This window comes from Colias croceus, chromosome 12 (genome assembly GCF_905220415.1).
Source record: "Colias croceus chromosome 12, ilColCroc2.1".
NCBI classification, from domain to species: Eukaryota; Metazoa; Arthropoda; class Insecta; order Lepidoptera; family Pieridae; genus Colias; species Colias croceus.
The window spans coordinates 5,950,521-5,970,349 of NC_059548.1; the positions used below are offsets into that span (position 1 = coordinate 5,950,521).

At 31.6% G+C, this 19,829-nt stretch overlaps 1 protein-coding gene across 5 annotated transcripts in view; it reads right to left on the reverse strand.

Annotated features, from left to right (window-relative positions):
* The window catches only part of LOC123696152, a 77,686-nt gene that overhangs the window by 12,724 nt on the left and 45,133 nt on the right, over positions 1–19,829 (reverse strand). For all 5 annotated transcript variants that reach the window (XR_006752044.1, XR_006752045.1, XM_045642201.1 and 2 more), the window contains one exon: positions 10,482–10,516. The gene's annotated coding sequence lies outside the window, so the exon portion shown is untranslated. The remainder of the gene's footprint in view (positions 1–10,481; positions 10,517–19,829) is intronic.

The window sequence follows — 19,829 nt, forward strand, 5'->3', positions numbered from 1 at the left end:
AGTTCATTGATTAAAGGAATATTTACATTTACTTTTTGTTTATTCGTTCAGCTTTTATTGCTGTGTTGTTATTTTCGGTTCTTTCTTTATAATCTTCGTAATAAAGTAACAAGTATTCAATCTTTTTATTCTATTAGTATAAGTATTCATAAAAACATTTAAAGGATGGATTATTAAATTTATGTGAATCAAAAAATTAGATTAACTAACCGTTATTTACAAAATAATGATTTCTGTAAATTATTCGGCCGATTTGAATAAAGCAATACAGGTAGGTACCTAAATAAATTCAATTTTATCATTTCATTGCCATGATGATATTTGTATTATATTAATTAACTTTAAACCAACAGTAAATTACATTGTGCACCATACTTTTACATCTCGATTAAAATTAACACCATTGAACAATGATCAATGATCATGCACTCGAGCTCCTCAGTGTACACTACAGTCTACAATGCAGTGAGCATTTAACTCATTTTATTCAATTACCCTTGCTATTTTGCTATTTATGGGACACAGAAGTTACTGCATCAATCATTTTCTCATCCACTTTATGTCAACATCAAATTTTGATAGGGACGTGATTGATTGCCCATTTCACGTCGAGGAGTAACCCTTGGCTTCATGAATTTGATCATCAACTTCAACTATCCTCAAGAAATTTGCGATTTGCAAAAGTAACACAATTTACAGCACCGCTTTCGGCCATTAACATATAAATCAACGTTCATAAGTCGCAGACTTTGCTTTACGATGTAAAAACAAAAGTAGAGTGGACCGCCGTCAGTTTCCGTCGGTTGGGTGACTACTCTAAAAGGAAGAAATAATATCGCTCTACAAGAAACACTACAGACCCGAGGTCAAAGCACGCTGTTTAGAAAAAAATTAACGGTACACATTATCATATAATCGATACGATTATTATCGCAAACTAAGCGGATAATTCGAAACTGTCAAATTCGATTTCACAATTTGTTCCATTCGACTTACTTTTAGCTTTAGTTGCGATTAATTTTGATAGCGTCCATCCATTGGATTGGAAAATTCAATTTTATTCGCCGTAAACAGTTATTATATGCTTATTACAACATGTTTCCACGTAACGAGGTCTCTATAAACTAATTAGGAAGAGCTATAGCACGTTACTGGATAAGTTTAGTGGAAATGGTTTTGAAGAAGTTAGTAACAACACTTCAAATCTAGAATAGATCGGTTTCTTGAATAGCTTTCTAAATATTAGAGCATCAAATCATTATAATGCAAAATTACACGAATGAAGAAATGATACTGTATTCTGCATATTTAATTCACATTTACCAACATGCAGGTACCCACCACATTTAAATGTTGGCCAACAAACGTTTATTATTTAAAAGCACATATCAAATCGATATCCCTGGTATGTAGCCAATACATCCAAAGTATAAAATGGTCAATTACCACGAGACAGTCGACCACAGCGACGCGCGTGAACGGTCACGCCTTTCCGGAAAAATGAACTTCTCATGAAATTTAATGTGGAAATGCCTTGAAACGAAGCCAAACCTACGTCTGAATTATTTATGTGGCACTATTTTAATAGCGTCTTCGTTCATTCATTACAGTAGAAGTGTTTCTTAATTTTATATGCAAACGCGCCACTTCAGACTCTATGCTGCCATTAACATGAATAATGAAAAGTCGATTATGTTGTCTTTGTTTTGACTGTGGTATATTTTATTATAAAAACTACTAGAACAGTAAGATAACAAAGTTTATTTTAACACACAACAGTCGACTTATTCCAATAAAGACAGTTTTTTTTTTTTCACAAAAATCGTATAATTCGACAGATTATGTTTACCCATAAACCCCGTTTTATTGATCTGGCATCTTAAAAAACGTAAGCATTTTATTTGAAAACTGATATCTGGAGTAAAGTTTCACGGTAATCCTTAGTTCAAACCTTCGCCTACTTACATACAAGCAATAAACAACGTTCAATAGCATATTGTTCGCTGAAATTTATGATCACACATAAAACTTATGTTAGCAATATCTGTGAATACTGGCAGTAGTAAATAAATGTTGATGTAGGTAACAAGAAGTGGTGCGTAGGTAAGCTGGCGATCTATCGATGTAAATCAATCGCCTACGCACAAGGATGCGTATGCGCATTCTGTCATACTATAAATACGGCGCCGACGTGATCGCACATATCAAACTGTGAATTATTTGCACATATAAATTGTGTAGATATTGAACATGCGAGTGTTTTTGCAGAACAAATTGCATTCTTGAACTGTTTTGAGATTATATTTTTGCATCGTATAACTGTTAAAGGGAATCTTTGTAGAAAATATGTCACTCACTTTCACTTCGAAACTAACGTATTAACTAATTTTACTAACGTTGCTAATATGTATTAGAAATGAAGCATTATTTTTAAGATAAAACACTTCGTATGCTTTTTTCTGTAAATTTTGTATGGTTTGAAACTTCAGCATGCCACATAAAGTGATAAACTATTAAACGAATTGTGCCCAAACGACCGCGGACACAAACCACCCATAAAAGTTATCAAGGGCTTTGAAGCGGTGCCAGGCCATGTTTCTGATGCGGCTTTCAAGCCACTCTTTTTCTCTATGAATGATCCCTCGACCTAAATCACGTATAAGTGTGAACACATAGTAGTAAGTGGCCGAAATAATAGGAAATATAAACCACACTAAAAGAGGTATTGTGCCATTAATTGCTGTAATTTTCTTCAGAGCTTATTACTTGGTCGGAAATTAAGGGGCGATATGTATTAGCTTAATTATATATTAGGGCAGATTTACGTTTAGTACTGTTTATTTTCTTTTATGAACCTGAAATTACTAATTATAAATATGTAATTTTCTTTCTAATCATACGAACCTTTAACGTACACGATATAATTTAAATCAAACTATAGAAAAAGCAATCCAAATCCAATTATTAAAACACGAAAATGCTACACAATCACAACGCATATATTGTTCATTTCAAGAAAAGGTAACACGATAGCATACAAAATATAGATACGGTAAATAATTCGAGGTCCGAAGAAATATCGGCAAGTCAACGTGGCAAACACTGGGACGAAAATGTTATGTAAACAAAGTATCTCTACCCTGGCCTGGGGTCGTCCTACTGAATAAATAACGTTGTAGCGAAAGCAAACTCAAACAAAAGTAAATTTATTCACCAAATACAACGATTAATACTCGATCTCGGGACAGACTTATTATTTTGCTCCGTATTTACTGTATATGTTTGACAAATTACATGTGAATATACTTTGAACGAAGTCACACTGTTAAATTTTACGAAAACGCTCATAATATTATGATTGCCTACTTAGTACTGTATCACTTAACCCTTGGTTAGATATCTATGCTAGTCTATGTGCTCGAATTCCCGGTGATATACAAGTGTCATTCCGGTGATAGGTTCATAAAACTAATTAAAAGTAGGTCGTGTAGAGTTCACGAAACTTTGCATTTACACTATTGTCACCAAAAAAGTAAATTAAATTTCGAAGAACCAGTTTAATTGTGTAATAAGTAATTCTAGTAACCGAGTCTATTCCAATTCTAGATACTTAATTTGGTCGACAATATTACTATGTATTAAACACGCTTTTAGACGGCGTATTACATTTATCAACAGGTGGGTTCTTTCAAATGTATTTATAAAAATGCCTAATTTCCTGCGGCAGTACGACCAGAATTATTTTATTGTGGAAACAAATTTAATTCTTTGTTTCCATGTTTCACGGTTAACTTTGAAGTCTCCGCATCTGATTATTTATTTTTCCCGTTGTCTTGGTTATTTCATTTGTGTTTTGCTTTTACCTACTGCCCAAGGATATGAGATATAAGAACGACAAATAATAAAGAAATGTATTTTTATAGCGTTCTTCAAAAAGACAATGTATACGGTAACGTCTTTAAGTAGGTACATACAATCTGTTATTTTGAAGAAAATTAAAGCAGTATATGAACATATAATATATGTTAATACTCAATTGTAACAAAAAGCTTTGTTTTTATAGCTTTAAAAATATATCTAAATTTGTATTTTCGTTAGTACAAAATACATACATATATCAGCTTATTCAAAGATAAATATCCAATGAAATTACCATTTCCATTTACATACAAATATAGTCTCGATTATTATATATTAAAGAGAATTGAGCGAGTATGTTCTCGTTACAAATGTAATGAGAATTTACCATGAATATGGAAAATAAGTTGATTCATCCATTACTTATGAGTGTGGCTTGAATTATTTATTTACACATTAACATTTGTATATACAATCGCGTGTTTTTATTATGTGAATAGTTTAATCCCAGTAAAACCGTTTTTGTCTACAAAATAGTGAACACTACGAACAAAAATTATTCATAAAAAATATTTTATCAAAAATATAAAAAAAGCTGTAAAGTGGAATATTTAATGATGAATTTCAAAGGCTTTTTTTAATCATTAATATTACGATCTTAATTGATAATAAGAAATTTATTGAAATAGTGTACAAAATGAAAAATATCTAGCTCTATTTTTCAGGAAGATATTCACCATTATCATTATAATTATTATGCACTTAGGTACATTATTTACACGTATAGCTTTAGTTGTTACTTTAGACTAAGGTATTTAAATTCTTTAGTTCATGATAAAAGACTGCAAACAAACAAACAAACTTTAAAACAATTTATAAAAAAATTTGAAAAATGATGTAGTTTGCAAAAATTGAACTCCAAAAGAAATGTAGGACTGAAAAAGCATACATGAAAAAAACCTTGAAACCCCCTTTATGACCTCGAACGACCCAATGATATAGACGTACTAAACAACCCGATAAAATAGTTATAAAATTTTATGATATTCCATTGGAGCGCAATCGCAATATCATAGTTATAATAAATCCGGATTATTGTTGAACTTGCTAAATAAAGCTACTGTGAAGATCTATCAGACTTAACAGTAGCTCAACATCTTTCCGGGTTATATTATGTTTTATCTGTGCCCCGCGATTCTACCTACATAATTGCTCCGGCCTCCGATCCTATTGTTCTAAATGTCATGATAGGTACATAGCCCAATTGGTCCAAACGTGATATTATATAGCCTTCCGCGATAAATGGGCTATCTAACACTGAAATAATTTTTCAAATTAGACATGTAGTTCCTGAGATCAGCGCGTTCAATCAGCTAAAAAACAACAACTATTCAGCTTTATAATATCAGTAGATTTGTGTTTTAATAACGAACGTACAATATACATTCTTGGAAGGACAATACAATATATCATCATTATTTTTTACTAGCTTCCGCCCGCGACTCCGTCCGCGCGGAAAAATTAAGATTTACTTTTTTCTACGTATTTTTCCGGGATAAAAAGTATCCTATTTTATGCCCAGGATAATAAGGTATAATTATACCAAGTTTCATCGAAATCGAACCGTTAGTTTTCACGTGATGCCTGAACATACAGACAGACAGACAGACAGACAGACAGACAAAAATTTTTTTAATCACATATTTGGGTTTGGTATCGATCCAGTAACACCCCCTACTATTTATTTTTTCAATATTTTCAATGTACAGAATTGACCCTTCTACAGATTTATTATATGTATAGATATTACCCGAAGATCCGAACGAATTATGGAAGGCGAACGGCAACATACGAGGGAGCACGTTTCTATAACGGATTGCCAAGCAAATTAAAAAGTGTAAACTCATTCATTGTATTCAAAAAACAATTAGCGAAACACATCCTGGAAGACCACACGCTCAAACTTTGAATGCAATGAATGAGTACCTAACCTAAACTTATGTTTGTAACTTACTTAGTATGTAACTTACTCTAAATTTTTAATTAACTAACGAATGATATTTTTTATAAATACCTATGTTTTAAATTTAAGTTTCTCATGTAAGTGACTTAATGTCTTAATGGGAATAAATGTCTTTAAACCTTATTTACTAATACAAAGTTCTCAGTAATGTGTTTTTCTAGAAAGAAAGATGCATTTATAAAGGTTCATTCACACAATATGATTAAAGTTTGAAATACGTTTATTTCTTTTCTCAAGATACATTTTGTAAATATAGGATTTTAGCCAAAATTGTTACATGAATTAAATTCACAATGAAGCTTTAGGAGTGTTGGGTACACTAAATGAAATACTTGCTTACGAAGCATACATATTTTATAGTGGAGTTTCACACTGTGTATAATAAATTACATTAATTATTATTACATTATGTGTTTTGTAAGTCAGCAAAACCCCTACAAAGTTATTTGAATATACAGAAAAATATATTTTCTAAAAATCATCACTAAATAATTTAATTTTAATACGAGTACCTACTTGTTTATTTTTTAAAATTAGATAAAATACATTGATAGTTATCCTTTTACAAGTTCAAATAATTTAATTTTACATCCCTTTCGTGTATATAATTTCATTACCACAATAGACGAGTTGACTTAGTGGAAGAATAAATACCGTGTTACTGTCATAAAGGGAAAATCAGCTTTGGGCCGGAAATTGAAGTTCCGCAGCCCGGGGCGCGGGCGCACACCGGAAGTGACGTCATTTAGTCCTCCTCTAACAGTATATGCAATTATAGCAATTATCCTCCTACATTAATATTCTAAATACATTTTATTTTTCAGGTTCAAGGTTGAAGGTAGTCTGTAAGTTACCAAAGAAAAAGAAGACAAGAGTAAGAGTAGACAGTTATATTTTTTAAGAGGTGAAGAGAAAGTCGCCGTAATGAGAATAAAATCCAACCATAGATTTTAAGAATAACATGCAAACAATCAATTTTCAGTCGTAAATACTGAATTTATCACGCTATAGCACCCTAAATACAAAGATACTCTATTAGTTAATGTTAAAACTAGATATGAAAAGCACTACCTGATACCTGTGATATTAGATAGTCGTTTCTTTAGACGTCTATAACGATCCCATATTGCTTGAACTCGATATTAAAATGTTTTCCTGTACAAACGTTATAGCAATAAGTTCCACGTACAACCACATCACTGAGAAACAGTACAAAATAAAGCGTACAGTATTCAGAATTGTTTATTTATTTACATAAACAAGCACCCGTTACTAAAACACCAATTCAACTCTGTTTTGAAAAACAATAAAAAGTATTTTCTCACACACAGCCGTTATACCCACCCTATACAATAACCTTGTGCGGGTTAGAATAAATAAATTTTTGTAAAGACCATGTGGTATTTTATTTGTTATTCAAAACGACCGAAACTTTGTAAATAGCGACACCACATGTGACTTAACACGTTAAAATTGAAACCGCCCTGTATTTGTATAAATCAATATAACGCTACCAAATGTTTCTACAACTTTGAGAACTGGAGCAGCATTCGAGCAAACTCAATCATATCTTCGCATTCTATAGTTCCCAACTCATTTATTGCAAAATTGTAATGTCAATATGTAAACTGATAACTTTACAGAGCAATATGGAATCAAAACGATGCAAGCATGTTCCCGTATCATTTCTTATACTTTAGATTAAAAAGTTTTAATTAGGTACAAAATAACTCTCAAAGCTTCCATGGATTAAAAGTATTAAGTAGGATTGATTAATTATTCGCTCCGCATATTTTGTGCACATGTTTTTTTTTTTTTTATTTGAGCTAAAAGTTAAATACCATTGACCCATATTAGCTAAACGTGGAAACCTTACATTTAAATTTAGGTTTAAGCTTACGCTAGTTAGGAGCATTTACTAAGTCGAGCGGTTGGTTTGTCAAAACAGATTTAGGGCACAGTTGGCGGTCTTCGCGACTTCCCGCAACACTAAACCACTAATGCCCTTTATATTAAGCCGAAATAATCTTTCGCGTTTTGTTCTAATTTTGGGGAATTAGGATAATGACACAATTTGTTGTTCACGCTCGTGCGGTTTCGACGTTATTATTTTCGTAGCTATTTAAATAACCATTTAAACTTAGGTGAGCTCCGCTTCGCTTTGTAAACTTATGAATTATATTGTAAAAGAGTATTCCACCCGAATTCCGTTGCCATAAATCACTTATTGTTCTAATAGAAAGCGTTGTAACGAAATACTCGTAATGTTCTAATTTAATTAGCTCTCGCCTCAACCTGTATTTAGTCGATACTTGCAGCGTTTTTATAAAATGCCGCACTTGAGTTTCTAGCTGTAGCTACCTACTTATTTTATCCTTTATCGAATTACTTTCATAAAACCAATTTTAAACATAAAGTGACCTATTAAACTAGTTGTTTAATAGGTCACTTTATGTTGTTTGTAATTGTTAATGTATAAAACATGAAAAAGTGCAGCCTAAGCTTTTCACTAAAATACTTCTGTGATATTTCTAAAATTAAAATTGTACCTTGATTAAATGTAAAAGAAACTCAGCCAATTATTACCTAACCGTGATGTTTGCATGGATCTTCATTTAATTTGCATTAGTAAACTCATTTTTCGCTGACCCATTTTTAATTTAACTTATAATTTATTTAAAAAGATATTACCGGTATAATTAGGGGAGAACAAGCGAATTTAAGGGTCATTAAGATAAAAAATAAGGATTGGAAAAGTCGATAGTCAGCAGAGGCTGGATACAAAGCGATTTAGGTATGCGAAAGGTGGATTATTCCTTAATCTCGACAGCCGATGCCGAGACACGTCTGACTCCAAGGCTACATTAAATGTACATTAGCGAATATCGATTATTGTAATGTTTTATGCAAAAACGTGAACATGGAGTGCATATAAACACGGTTTAAAGATATATTAAAAGAAAAGAAATGTTTAACATGTTCAATTGTTCCTGTATAAAACGTCACTCAGTTAACATGTTTTCTTCCACCTATTTTCCGTTTAGTATTTAATTTAAAGCTATATTGAAAACCATGTTTATTCCATTACATAATCTACGATATCACCTACTATCTAATCGTAAATATATATTCTTTACATATTTATTCTTTGTGATGAACTTTCTTTAAAACTCGCATTTTACAAAACATTCAAAGTACCTAGATCATGGATTCCTTTGTTGTTTATGACTTCTTAAACCATCTTATTTTATACACTCAAAGATCAAAACAATTACAGGATACTTGAATTCGACAGAAATTTCAATACTTCGAAAAAAACTTGGAACCAGCTATTTAACAAAAAACAGGTTTAGAATAAAAACTTTTATAAAATATCTTGCCAAGACTGTTTTGTATTAGAAAGCATCTAAATGTATTTACAGTTATTAGTTAATTCAATTATAAAGTATACAAATAATGTCACGCAAGTATAAGGAGCGTTTAGGAAAACAGATTTAGAGCACACTTGACGGGCATCGGCTAGTCTCAGCACAAAGCCATGGCAAGCGGCTTACTAGAAAGGGGATTAGGGCATAATCTTCAACCGAGCGGTTGACATATACCTCCAACTATTCCGTTTATTAGCACACACGATGCAACTAGACTTATAGGAATGTTTTAACATGATTGCGCACTTACTATAAATTTTTATTAGGTGATAATGCGACATCCAATGTACTAGCGATTTGCTGATACCCATTTAATGGTCCGAGACATATTTTATTGAGGTTTTAAAGCATATTGCGTGTTTCTTGGCACGTTTATGGGACACTCTTGAAATGGCAATGTTGAGTTTTTACGTGATTAAAAGCGATTAGGTTTGTATAATGTTACAAATTTTATGGAACGAAAATATATCTTGATTATGTTATTTGTATTTTTTTTATGTTTTGTAGACATTAATATAATGTAAGTAAATAGATTTATTTATTACTAGCGGTCCGCCCCGGCTTCGCCCGTGGTACACTTTTACGTTTTCTCTCCATAAGAACCATCCTCGTACTTCAAGAAATGTAATAAAAAAAGAATTAACGAAATCGGTTCAGTTGTTCTCGAGTTATGCGCTTACCAACACATTTTGCGATTCATTTTTATATAATAAGATTGTTAAATGAAAATCAACTCTATAGTCTATATCCAGAATACATGTTTAACTATTACAGTAGCCGGAAATTTTAAGTCGTAATTACAATTATTGGTTTTGAAGAATGCTTAGTCTAAATATGCAGAAAATCCCAACTATTTCCATTAATTAACGTAAAACTAGGTCTTGCCCTAGATTGTACCTTTGCCATTAATGAAGTAACCTCTTAATTAGAAACAGAATTATAGGTAATTAATATGTACGATGATATGGCATTGGAAAATAATGATAACCTACGTAGTCTTATTATCATAGACATCGTGTAATATTATTGACAAATTGCTAAAATATAAAACTAAAATTCTTAATAAGTTTCAAAGCTACACTATTACAATTAAAACTTGCAAATTTTAAAAATTTGCCTAATTCATATTATATAACAATTTAGAGGAAAAACAAATAAATTAATCGAATTACCTTACGACATGTTAAGCTGCAGCCATGTGAGTCAACTGAAACAAAAAAAAAAAAAATTAGAGCTTAAACCTTATACAAAACCAGCGTTATGAGATGCACAAAAACAAACAAGTCCCAATTCGCGTTGTTATAAAAATATTAATAAATAAAATTTAAAAACAGAAACCAGTGTTCTGCTAAGTTGCATTTAGTAGGTAGGTAAAGAAATGATAATAGAAAAAGTATTTTCCCAAAATTAAGTCTCCAAATATACTAGAAACTTTTTTAAAATTACAAATAACGTTAGTATCATAACTTTAGACAACATTATTAGCATAGATAATATACACAGATGGTATCATCTTGAATTATAAAGATGTAAGAAATCAACAATCCTTAGCCACTACAGTCCATTCCTTAAGGATGAGCCTTCATTAGCCATATGTAATAAAATAAATATAAATACTATTTCTTTTCATACTCTAACAATGTTATCTTTCAATGTAAAGCAAATTATTATCCTCTTACCCATTAGGAAGCCACACAATAAGAAGATCTATACAGAATATCTATAGAGAAGTTTAAACTGACCAATGGTCAGTATGAACCAATTGACTAATAATAGGGTATACCCCATTAATACATGCGGGAGTATTGATTGACAATAAATGTCACATAAGTCTTAATAGAGGCGAAGTGTTTCAATTGAGTCGGGCGTTAAGTTATCAAAAGGACCGCTCTAATCCCCACGATATCTGTTCTAAGAATAACACGATTCAATAAAACTCGATTAAACTATCATTTATTAATACGCTTCATCTTTTAAACAATAAAAAAATGTCGTGTACTAGTGTACGTACGTAAGAAGTGAAACTTCTTTATGACCTTATTTTTCAAAAAATAATTTCTATATGCAACTTTACAGAAATACGTCGAATCACGCGTGGCAGGGATAAGAAAAAGATGGCGTAACGGAAAAATGTAACACTTAATTCTGTTTTCCAACACCGTTATAGAAGTTTCACTTCAATAATCGATTGAAATGTATATATGTATACCTAAACTGTAAATAAATCAAAATATTAAACGTAATTTCACTAAACTAGCTCCGTATTCGATTATATTAAATTTTAAATACATAAAATGTGTCCCTACATTTCCAAAGATAACAAATATAAGCAAAATTCTCTCCATTGATTTTTAAAGAACGTTTTATTCAAACAGTTAAGCGCATTAAGGTTTTTATTAAGAATATTTTATCTTCTAAATCTCATTTACCGCAGCGCAGGCTAACTGCAACTTTAACATGATATGATCTCAGATTTACATACAATATTATAAGTTGCAGAGCATTACAACAGGATTTGCAATTTTCCATCTCCAATCTCCAAGTTAACAAGCGCTTCACAATATTATAAAAAGAAACTGTATTTTCTATACAGTGGAATTTAATAAAAGATAATAGAGACGCAGGAGTTGTCATTATTTAAGTAAGAGTACACTCATTTCCGCTCCATAATGAGAAATGTTCACAAATGCTTGAATGGGTTGGCTGCGTAAAAATATATGTGGACTGTGGACACGGAAGGAATATTCTGTATGATTATTTTTTTGGAAAAGATTTGTTTATTCTTCTTTGTTGTGCCTTTTATTGCAAGACTTGTAAGAGCTAAGAAAATGAATTTATTAAAGTTATATAAATGTAAAACATTTCATGTTTAAATCGTCTAATAATTGAAAATGTCTCTACTAAATAACCGCGATAAATGAAGACAAAGAAGACTTATTTCAATCAAAATTAGTTTAATATTAAATCCGTGATCATAATATAATGCCAAGACATAAAACCCCGACGAACTAATTGCAGCAGTAATTTAAATAGCATAGCAATTAAGTAGTAACTAGTTAAAGGAAATTAGAAACTTAAATGAACTATGTGAGGCTTAAAATTATAATTGATTTTACGTTAAATTTGAGTTCGCGTGTCTTCCGCTAACCGCTTAAAGTTGTAAATTCATTATGTAATTTAAAATGCTAATAGCCTGTCGTCTACGAAGAAGGAACGAATGAATAATGAAACGAACTTCTCGTATGATTGGGGGGAATAGATTCGTTCGCACACACCCTAGCTAATATTCCTAATAGTTGTCTGGTATTAGGACCCGCTACACTAAATAACTAATGAACTCGTACTGTGCATTAATTCAAACCTGTCTTATTCTAGCGCTCACGGAGCTATTGTAGTCCTATCGGATTAGTTCATGAATATATGAAGCTGAGGATTAAAGATTCAAGCCTGTATGATATATCATAACACTATCTTACATAAAAGTCTTTCATCAAATTTAGGTACGTACCTAAAAATTAATGTTCCCTATAAAAGCAGTTAAAATCAACGAAGCGCGTGACGATATATCCTGTTCGCTGACCGATGGCATTACAATAAGCCGGTGCTAGATAAAGCCCTTTTTCCATTTAAGCGGCAGTGATAAGCGACCCTTTTAAATTTCGATGTTAAGCCGCGCCTACGCTGCGCACGAGACGCTAATCGCTCATTTGGATTACGATTATGTAGACGAATATATATGATGGTCAATGTTATCATGCTATTGCCTCTAAATGGAATTAGCCGTTGAAAGAAATTTACGATGTACGCTTTTGTTCCATGCGTCAAGCGATTAGACTTGTGATATTTCGTGAGCTTATGTCAAAGCGTATCGCTTTTAGTGAAGGTTAATTTCCTTTTTGTTTTTGGGTTAATTATACAAGTACGTGGGTTGATTGAATAATTTGCGGTTGTTCGTGCAATAACAAAAAAATATGTTATTTGAATTTCTGAAGCGTTTTGCGGAATTGTAAATGGACGAAAAGTGCTTTGCTAGTTCCTTACATATAACGACTTACCACTTAAAGAGATCGATAACAATAGTTTATAAGTAATTAATTGTATTGTCGAAAGGAAACCACAAGTCGATATTTAAATAAATGTCCATTGTTGCGGTTTAAGGGCGACTGACACCGCTGAGACAGGCTTGAGGCCAGATAATTTATATTCTATGCAACGTACAAACAACTGCTACTTTATTGATTTTAGTGCCAAAGAAAACAATCCTCTTTGTTCTATTTAAGTACCCATGTAAATATTTGTATTTTATTCATCGTTGTTATTGCGTTTTTGCGCTATGTAATTAAAGTATGCGTTGGTTGGATACAATTTTCGCGTAGCACAACAAAATATTTGGAGAACGCTTGCAAATATTTGAGCAGTTTAACATTAAATATTTGTAAATTAATTTTAGAATTTGTTGGTTTAATTTGTTACTTCTTAAGACAATTTGAATTTACTAGACGTGATGTAAGTATTTTTTTTTTTTAATTCTCCAAACTCTATTTTTAAACTTCAAAATATCTACACAACCTTTCAATTGAATCATTTCATCAAAAAGTAAAGTATAATAAAATTATAATTACAAAATACTGTAAAACTTCATTTTCAAAATACACATTACATGCCAATTTGAATACAAGATGTGTACAACCTTACAGCTATACTTACCGTACATACAAAAGCAACCTCTGTTGAAATTATTCAATACCCCTTCACCTAATTTCCTTCGCCCATATTAATTAACATGGAACCAAACGTGACCACCGACCAGCCGACACCAAGAACTGTTTACATTCGCTGTTATCACGTGCGAATGGGTCGTGATAATTTTATTCATACGATGTGTATCGAAAAACAAGCTTTCACTTAAGTGCTGAGTGCACTTTCCCGTGTTTTGTATCGTAAAAAGGTTGATTTATTAAAATGTTGTAACAAATTTTAACGAAGGTTCGAGTGATCGGCTATCTCCATTACGTTAAAAGTGTAGATAAGACGCACGACAGCTAATTTGAGTATTGAAGGGTACCGCTGTTTTTATTATTTTTACAAATGTTAATAAACTTCTCGTTCTCATGTTATAATTACGTGTTTTTAATATATATTTTTTTTTTGTTTTGTCTCAATAATCGAAAATGCAGCATTGGTCGAAATAATACATCCCAAACATTCATCAAAAATGTCAGTAATGACTTTCAAATTAGTAAAATTATTGTAACTGGACTAAATATATTCTAAATACATATTGCATATTAGCATAACCAATATATACCAATAGATGAAAATTGATAATGCACAATTTAGAACAATTGTGTCCATCAAATACCCAAGTGATTTTGAATTAGATATTCTGTAACAATATAATTTAAAAAGTCTATCACAACGGCATAATTAAAAGTATTCTGAAGAAATGGGAATGAATATCTTAATTAAATTATGAAAAGGGAAATTCCATAAATCTCTGATAGAGTCACGCACTTTGAAATAAGTTTTATACAAAGAAAAAATATCGTGCATTTAATTTTATGTATCTAACTTTCATCCATAATTGTGTTTCATTTTCCATGTTTGTTTTTTACTTTCGAATGATATTATTAATTATTACGTGAAAAAGAAAATCATAATGAATTGTTTCACTATCAGTGACAGGTTATAAATTATAATTACGGTAAAGGCTTCGAAAATAATATTAATTAACACTCCATATTAAACAAACGTTGTTGATTTCCAATTAAAATCGAAATTAATTCATATTCCGCTGTTCACAAAACGAAAACAATATTCTATGGTACAATGGCCATTATGTACAGGACGCTTCATTAAAATAAAGTAAGATGTTCTATTATAGTTAAATGAAACAGTTAACGAGAGGCTTCTGTAATTTATAATGTTGAAGGATAGTTAAGACAGAAATCTGCTCAAGGCGTAACGTTACTCCATAACCTTTACGACTCGACTTTACCGAGAAAAGCTATAAACATTTCTACATTTCAGCAATTTTAATAAGCACCACGGGAATTATTATGAAAACTTAAATTATTTCATAGTATTTTTTGAATAGAATATCTAGATGTTTTAATAGGAAGCATTCGCAGAATATAACTTCCCAGTTGCAGTAATATTATTGAATATAAAATTAATTATTTTGTTTCATCGTTCGTTATCTTTCGCTAATTGTTTAGTCTCAGAATAGCTGATATTCATGGATTTATCCAATGCTATGTATAGGTATCTTTATAACTTGACGTATTCTTATTCTTTTGTGGATTTAACAATTAAAATAATCCCTTTATAATATACAAAGGGCTTCTTAACAAGTATTTATGGATGTGGTTAACCCGTAACTAGATATTGGTTGTAAGATGATATGTTTGACAAAGAAAGAAGACGACGGCCATATTAGACCTCGAGTTAAACTAACATTTAGTTCAAGCTGCAGCTTTTTTTTGTTATAAATAATATGTTAGAAGGCAAGCATTGTATTTGAAGAGAATGTGAATTGAAAACGTATACGTTATATTTAGGCCTTTACATTTTAAGATAGCTTACCAATTTTGACTTACCCTCTGACGTCTCAGTTAGCAAAATGCATATTTTATCACACCTCATGATAATATGATGATATCTTTACGTAGTACTCAATTAAAATAACTTTCACATTAAGGTAAATCCACATGATACACAGGTGCACATTACAACGGTTGCATACTACAGGTATACTTCCTGATCCAGTAGTAAACATTGAAAAAATACAATCCAATGTCTTCATTACAATGTTCAGCACTCGTTAAGGAACGAAAACGCGTGTAATATTTTATCATTATTCGTGGAAATGTTTTCGAGAACGCAACGAAACAGTGCTAGTAATCCGAGAATATCGCGTGACATGAAAGCAAATGTCACACGTTTTATTTCAATTATCTCGGTCCACATTTACACAAAAAAATGGAAGTTATTATATTCGTAACGATATTTCATTTGGTAATTTACGTCGAAATTCCTCGTGAAAATAAAGCGCTCGTTTGCTTGTATAACGATGTGTATCTTGATACTTTGGCTTTATCGGAATGATTTATTTATACGCAATTTATATTTTGTCAAGTTGCTATAGTTTTTGTAAGAATTATACGAAAATTTAGTTAAGTATATAGATTATTTTAATACCGTAGGAGAGCAAACGACTTGCGATACGTGGAATTTGCAGCGTTGCAGAAATAATTGCAGGTGTGATTCTTCGTCTAATAACTATTTATCATCATCATAAAAAGTATCATCAAGCCATAATATGACTTTCTAATAATTTATATTCTATGTAAATTATGAACTCTAGTATGTATTACACTCTTTTCTGCAATGCGAAGAATCAAAAAAAGGTTTTACAAGCGCACATTATGGAACGCAGAAAATCAAGCAAACAAGTCGTAAATGAAATCCTCACCACTGCAAACTTATAGCAAATTCAATTCTGAATTCGTGGAACCTAATATACGGAGACCTCATTTGAGTTCCCCTTCAAATAAGGTAGAGCTGCTCCGAGCCAATAATAAAGTCTGAACCACTCCACCTTCGATGGCTCTTCAACGGCTGAGTTGCGTCTGTGATGACGAAAAAGCGTATTATTCTTGTTTCGCACTAAGTTTAACTCGCATTGATGGAAAAATAACTATCCCTCCATCTATTAACGCTCCCCAAAAATCAACCCTTCAGCTATGATCTCAAAATCCATAATCGAATCCCTCGTTTCCAAGGTCGCTCCGCAATATTCAATTTAAGACAATTGGTACTTTTTCGAAAGCCTAGAGCAAGTTTATGTTTCACATTTAATTCGGGATACCGGACATTTTATGTCAGAAACAAAAAGACAAAACCGCTCAAAGCTATCGCAAACAATTTAAGCGGTACATTTTTATTTGATTTGAAAATACGGTTGTATTTTTCGATTGAAGTATAAACTACGTTACAAACAATTTGAATTTTGTGGGCAAAAAAGCTTTTATAAGTTTAGTGCAGCCGACCTGTAAATAAAAGTTTCAGTCAACTTAATTCTATTACTCAACATATTAGATTGTTGAATATATAAATAAAAACTGTTAAATTGAATTGAAATTAATTTATCAATTACATTTGTCTCGAACTTCGACGCATGCATAATAATCATGTCTTAAATTCTCCGAAACCGAATACATACCATAGTTATTATTGCTTTCCCAAGCTGTTGTTCAGAGAATTTGTATACACGCAGAGAATATACATATAACATTATTTGAATGTACCCGCGAAGCAATTAATTTTTTTTAATAAGCTACATGCGAAGAATCCAAAAACCGCCCAAAATCACCATTGAATTGTATTCCAATACGCGGCGATCAACCTACAAAATGTAAGTATTTAAATTGTACCCACAATACATTACACAAATTTAAGGTGTGCGTAGCTGTTACGAGCGATGAACACACCGATACGAACAAAATATTTCCTGGCGCTGTGTTTCAGTGCCCCTCAAAATAATGATCTACACGTCTTAACTATATTTTGATGAAAACGATAAGCCGTTATTAAGGTAGGCGATGTTAACAGGAAAAAAGTCATTTCATACACTCGTCTTATTGTTGATTTGATCACATATTTTTGGAATATATTTGTTTGAATATATTCTGTTTGTATTTGAGCGTTAAATTATGTTTCTTTTATTTCGTAAAAAGTTCGATTTTGTGGTATTTTAGACAAAATGAAATTCACATAATATTATTGTTACTCTCAAGCAAATTCTTATTAACAAAATAGTTTCTTTGTTAATTTGGGCTAGGTATCAGCTACTTTCCTAAGTATTTTAAAATGTACTTTAAACATTTCTTCTATACAAGCGCATGTCTGTCCAAACACGGACTAGGTAAATAAAAAACCTTGGCTTCTCTACCGTATTTTACTTAAATATATTCGTTTAGCCCCTGGCATTAGGGGAAATGATTAATGAAGCGTTTCTTAGCTGCCTGATGGCGTCTGCCCCTGATTCGTGCATAAATAAACAAGATTTAAAATTATAACTGGATTATGGGCACGTCGGTAAGAAAATATTCCCCTTTTTATAAGGAAGACTGATGATATACGGATCGACTATATTGGATACACATTTAAATAGATATTAATGGTACTTGGTAGGTTTTTATTGTTTTAACTTTTAATATTTGTACTACAATTATTATTAGAGAGTAGCATGTTTGTAAGCTGTAAAGCGGAATTGTCATTTTAAAAGTGCATAACTATAATAATCTACTTACTATTTTAATTGAAGTAATGAAATACGTTTATAATACCTACATTTAAGTATAAAAACGTTAATTGCTGCAAAAAGTGAAATTCTTACATTTAATTAAAATAACACTCCGCTATCGCTTCGTCGATATCGTTTACGTTAAAAACTAACATAAATATAAATGGCGAAATCGCAATTGACCAGTTTAAAATATGGGTATACAACCGCGTTTATCTGCTGTGCCTTATTAGGGCTGAACGATCCGAGATCGATGGGGACCAAGTGTGATACCTCTTTTGTTTTTATGGGAGCCTGGTACGTCGTCGTAAGAGATGAGATTTGTTGCTTGCTTTCTATTTCGAATTGGATTCAGAAAACTTTCATTTTCGAGAATATCGGTTTGTTTAAAAAACATATAATAATATGTTTTAAGAACACAATGGAAATAATAATCACTCCTTGCCGATTTCGGCTACGGCGACTGCTAATTATTGTCAACACGGCAGGTCAGCCCTTTCATGCGCACGTAAATAATAGAAATAACAATAGAAATAATTTACTCTTCAAACCGTTGGCATGGAATAACTGGTTGGCAAGGAAACTACGTTTAAATTACGTTTCGTAAAAGGACTTTATAATTGTAACTAATTCTTGTATATTGATTTAATCATAATATAGTCAATTTTGAAAAAACTCTGTGCTATTGCGTTTGTTTATTTCCTATCTTTCTTTCAAGGACTTGTGAGTTGGGGCGGTAAAGTAAACAATATTATGTTGTTATTTGCTACCTACACTTACGGAAAATTCTTAACGTACCTACCAACATATAAACGTATCTATCCTGCACATAGATATAAAATATTTTGATCCTCTATTGTGGCAACAAATAAAAATATATAGTATTTTGCATATCACAGACTTAACTCTAATGTTGCTTACATAATTCAGCATCGCGTGCATTGTAAGCATATTCGTAAGCATTTGTTACCCAAATGCTTTCCTCGGCGGTTGTCAGTTGGCAAATTGAATACGATTTATCATGCGATACGCAGAGGGTTCAATGTTCTGATATATTTTATATATTTTTCACAAAATAATATAGTTTACCTTATCCTTTATAATCATGCCCATTTTTCGTTGGGCGTATTGTAACGTGATGAATGGTTGAGGATTCAAATATATTATGGACGTAATATGGGGATTGTATGCTCATAATAAAAATAGAAAGGAA